Source organism: Cicer arietinum, chromosome 6, assembly GCF_000331145.2.
Source record: "Cicer arietinum cultivar CDC Frontier isolate Library 1 chromosome 6, Cicar.CDCFrontier_v2.0, whole genome shotgun sequence".
Taxonomy (NCBI): Eukaryota; Viridiplantae; Streptophyta; class Magnoliopsida; order Fabales; family Fabaceae; genus Cicer; species Cicer arietinum.
The window spans coordinates 17,488,766-17,494,719 of NC_021165.2; positions in this window are offsets into that span (position 1 = coordinate 17,488,766).

Here is a 5,954-nt window from a genome sequence, read left to right on the forward strand (position 1 = left end):
GACGCATATTTATAGTGTGCTAAGGAAGATAAATTGGAGGATTCACAGTGAAATCAAACAATTTAATCCTATCATTTATGCACTTGTTCACAAATTCATATCACATTAGTATATGATTTTTTTTTTAAATCACGAAATTTTCCTATGTGTTAACTATTAACTTTTGAAATATCTCAATATAGTCTCAAAACACACTAAAATGGAAGCTCTTGGTAAAATGAATAGTAGTTCCTCTGCTTTTTTTGGTACAAAGTTTGGTAGCTTATTTTAAAGTAGCAGTCATGATAGTTTTCACTACAATTGAGTTGTTGCAACTACTACTCTAAAAAGGTACTCTTAGTATAGTAATTTTTGTTCCTCAAAGTTAGTGGTCATTATTCATAGGTTTTCTCTTGTGCTGTATCTTTCTGAATGTCTGGTAAAAGGGCATTATTTATAGCAACTATAATTCCAATTCCAAGCATCAACCTTTAAGACTAGCTCCAAATATACCCTTATAGGATTCTATATTGGGGACTTACCCAAGTGCCCAAACCCAACAAATAAATAAATGCTTATAAGCTTAGACATCAAATTTCAAGTTCGGTGGTGAAGGAAACAGTTGTGATTCCCTGCTCTATAGGCTTTGTCCTTATTTATATGGTAGACATTAATGCAGACAATAGGTAGTTAGAACAGATTATGGTGCCCATTTTCATGTGTCTCGTTGAATTACTTTATGGACCAACCATTTGGTCATGCCCATTTAATTTTATATCACTTCAATTTTGTTTATTTATTCAATTCATTGAAAAACTCGTGCAAATTACTATCGCACGCAAGGAATCCAGTCATTCTATATTATTATTATTCAGACAGGGTCCTACTTCTGCCTAAAGATAAATTATAAGTTAAAAGAATTAAGAACTAATTTATTTAAATATTTGTATTTTAATTTGATATACCGATAATTTTTTAATAGTTTTCCTTAATATAATTTCTTTTTTATGTCGTTTTGCTGGGTCAAACCACTGGAACAAGGATTTTATGTCTGCAAAAAACATGTTTATTTAATAAGAAAAAAAAAAGATAACTCTATATTCTCTTTAAATTTTTTTTCTTTGTATATCTGAAATACATGGTTTTAGGTCATTTGTTATCCAAAATCACTCATGTGTTTCTTTTTTCCAGTTTTAATCTAAATAAGTGGTTTGTAAATAAATTAGGTTTTTATTTCGTATTTTTTTTGTGATTTCGTCATCTGAAATTGACGTTGTTTGATTTACCGTCTTAGTGCTGTGTTTGTTTGATTATACATCTTGTTATAATATTCATTTGATTTAGATTAACAAATCAATTTTGATCAATTACTGGTTCAACCAATGATTAGGCTGTCAATGTTGCAAATTTAAATGCATGAATGTTTAGGTCACTTTGATTTTATCAAATTATTTGTAGGCACTGTGTCGTTATATGATATTAACTTGAATTTTATGTATTATATTGATTTAAACGAATGACTATCATTTTTTTTTAAAAAAAAATCTCCAAACTAAATAGTTTATGATAATATTAATTATGTTGCAAACTTACCTATAGTTATATGTTAATTTATTTATTTCGAATTTTTTATTTTTATAATTTAAATAATATACATTAAAAATTTATTTTATTGTATGTTTTAAAATCATAAATATTGTCTACATTAAATTTTATTTGTGATATGTGTGTAACTAATAAGGTTTTGATTTATTTTTGTAAGATATATAATTTTTATGTTATTATTTCGTATTTAAAAATAGTTTTTTTTTAACTAATTATTAAAGGTTGCATTAGACTTCCAAAAATTGTTGGTTCGGCCTTAATGTCAGTCTTGTATATTATGAAATTATAAAATTTTGTGTATGTTTATTTTACAGCAGAATTGACAAAATTTCAATGAATCACTATTGAACAGTTATATGTTTATGGAATTTGGGTTGAGCTATTATGAGTGACCCATGAAATAGACCTAAAGTCCAAATGAGACATTAAGTTTTATGGACTCTTACTGAGTCAAACTTAGTGGAATTAAAAAAAGAAAAAAATGAGGTTGTTTAACAATATATGATTAGCCCATGTAAATTAATAAATTTTTATTTTACATTTCTACTCAAAATCTTAAGATATATATATACATGTCATTTTTTTATATCTAATATATTTTTATTTATTTATCGATATGAAATTAACCACTCAACTCATATATAAATTTCAGCAAATTTTAGTTAAGCCCCACATATTGCAAAATTCTTTAGTTTGCCTTTTTTCCACCAAATCGATAAATCCAATTAGTATATTTTTCTTAAATCAAATATTATCGTATGCAAACTATACAGATTAATTCATATTAAAAAATTAAACTCTCTTGCATACAAATGTTTTTTCATGGATGTCAATTAGAGATAAAATTTAAGTTCCCTTGCAAAGCTCTAAAATTAAGCTGAGAGACCCAAATAATTCCTTATCCATTTGGTCTGTTATGCTGCAATGGATATAGGACGATAAGGTGACACATTGATTTCAAAATTGCGGCAAGACTTAACACATTGCAATTGATTGGTAGCTTTTGAGGATTAGAACACAGAGTTTGAACTTTGAAGATATTAACAAGACTTTTTCAAGATAGAGCCGTAATGGAAATGGCAAAACGACTGCGGAAAAAGCGAAAGAAAATAATCATCACATGTTTGGCCCAATATTGTAGACTTTTTTATTATATAATAATTCAGAGTAAAATTATCTCTTAATCACCCTATAACCAAGTTCATAGATTCTGTTAATTTTCCCCCCCTTAATTTCAGCAATTAAAGGTCAGTACATGTTTGTGATTTTTTTAATTGTTCAAGCTGTCAAATTTTCAGCTCTAAATTAATTGATCCAAACTAGGGTGGCAATTTAATATATGGGGCTAACAAATTGAAGAGTTCCATACAAAAATAACTTTAAATAAAAAGTATATTAAGAATTACAAATACAAGAAATAAACATGAATGGTCGCAACATGAAATAGTGGTAACTCACGCAAAATTTGAGGGCGTACACTAAAATGCATCATATCCTTAAATCATAATAGGACAATTAAAAACCAAAGCACCCCAAATATATTCATAGTTTTAGAACACCAAAAATTAAGATCATAACTAAAGTATGCGCCCTTTAATTAAACCATGTACATGATATTAATTTCACTTTCTCGAGTAAAATCGAAGAATTGATCTCTTAAAGGTAATAGAAAAAATTGTAAAAATTGTATTAAAAAAAAACAGTTGATAGAAAAAAAAATCATTTATTTGTTTATAAGTATTGTACTAAAAGTTGTTCAACAAAGATATCATTTTAAATTTTTTATTTTATTTTTTGAATTTTAATCTATATCTTATTCATGAAAATATAAAAGAGTTGTAAAAAAATCATTTTCAAGTGTCAAATTAATTTGTAACCTTATTTTCTTTCAAAACATTAGTTAATTATTGTGGTAAAAGTTAAACTTTTCACATACATACATAATGTTACACACTCTATCTGGTCTCGAATATAAGCAACAAAAAATAAAATCATATTTTATAGTCTTAGATGGAATCAAATTTTAACAAATACTACCATGTTTAATGTTATAATTCCTATAAAATTCTTTAACTAATTTAGATTTTTTTGTTTTTAATGATTCATTTTATTCTCATTGAACAAATTTTTGTGTAAGACAACTTAGAGAATACAATACATTTTGTTTATTACTATGAGGAAATTAAATGAACCTAACTATTTTTTTTTAAAGGATGTAAAAATAATTTTGTTTATATATAAAACCAAATAAAGTTTGTATATTAAATGTTAGGGATGAAGATCCATCATTAGCGGCCGATGTCAAAGGAGAAAAAAAGAAAAACATCCTAGATCTCATTCTTTGATGCAAAGGAGGAGACGACTCAACTATACCTTAGAGGAGACTTTGCGTAACCTTTATATGTATACCTCTAGATTTTATGCGGTCTTTATATGTATTTTATTTATTTATTAATAACTAATTTACTTATTGATTAAGATTAAATAAATATTTTTGAATCTATATAGTTTGGTTTTCGCATGTATATTGTTGGCTAAATATCACACCTATGGTTCCTTAACTTAACTTTCGTTAACGTTTTAGTTATTTATCTTTTTTTTTTCTTCCGATTTGACCATTTATTTTAATTTTAAGTGACAATTTGATCTTTTATATTTTTAAATGTCAACAATATTCTCCTTTTATTACAAAAATTCATTAAAACTTTCAAACAAAATCCATTATTTTCATTGAATATGCACTATAATTTTTTTAAGAGTTTAACTATTATGGATTATTAGTGTAATTTTTTTTACACTTGCACTGTATCACAAACTATTTTGAGGATGATTTTAAAAGTAGTTTTAATAAATATCAAAATCTCTATTGATTTAACAATTATGATTGATTGACATTATAAAAATCCTTTAGACTAGTGATACATATAAGTTAAATTATTTTTTCAATATGCATTATAAATTTGTCGTAATTTAACCTACACATTACCTTTTCAAGCATTTGATTTGTTTTTGTCTTATTTAAAGGTGTGCACGTTGGGTTATTAAAGTCCTCATACAAATAATAAAAATAAGTTTTCCGGTTAAATAACATTTTATGTCTTTATCATTTTGATTAATCAATTTTCTTATGCTAACAGATCTCTAATATAATACTATTATCTATCTATCTTTTTTGTTTCTGAAGCTTATACGACAATATAATATTTTTGGTGTATAATAGCATTATCTTTTTAAGTTTTGCATATAAAAAGAATGACTTTTTTGTTTTTATAACTAAAAATATATATACAAAATTAAGTGGTTTTTAAGTTGATAGGAAGGACGGGCTAAAGTCGAATTGAGAGTAATTGGATATTAAAGACATTTGAGTGCATGGTACGCCAAATAAAAAAAATAGTCCAAGTTAATGTAATCGAGCCTTTCTCACTTGTAGAAAGGTTTATATGAGTGTTTACATGTTTAATAGGAATTCAAAACCATTACAAGCGGATAATTCGGTTTCAACGTCAATTATCTTTCTAGATAATCTATGCATTATAATAAAGCAAACATGATAAATTGGCAAGTTTGACACGTGTCAACAAACTAGAGTGTTAAGAAAATATAAGTTTCTATTAATAGAAATAATACGTGTTTATTTTTGAGAAGTTAATGGCCAATTAAAAAAATAAAAGGAATGAATTAAAAATAAAAAGTCTTTTTTGTAAGAAAAACATAAAACTTCTGTTACATCACAATCTTTGTCCACGATACAATTTAATGGTCAATTAAAAAATTAAAAATAAAATACAATACATCACGACTTACAATTTTTTCATGTATCCGTTGAGAAGTTAATGGCCAATTAAAAAATAAGAAAAATAAATTAAAAATAAAAGATTTTTTTAAGACAAAAATAAAACTTCTATTACATGAAAAATGCAGAAGTGAATGACCAATTAAAAATAAAATATAATGCACGACCTGACATTTCATATTTCAAGGTTGAGAATTGAGTGGCCAATTGAAAGGTAATCTATACAATATAATATCTCTTTTTTTAGAATAAAATTAAACTTATGTTACACGACTTTGTACATGCGTCAGTTGAAAAGTTAGTGGCCAATTAAAAAAATAAAAAAATAAAAATAAAAAGAATGGATTAAAAAAGAAGAATAACAGCAAAATACAGTCACTAACACTACGACTTGACAGTTTTTGTAATTGTTTTTTAAACACTACTTTAGCAACCACCCGCTTCAAATTAATTTAATTAAAAAAATTATTTTATTTTACGAATTCTTTTAATACTCCGTTAACCGTCTATCTATTTCTTGCGTCTCCTTTATAAATATCATTCATATTATCTATGTATACACAATTCTTTTAAG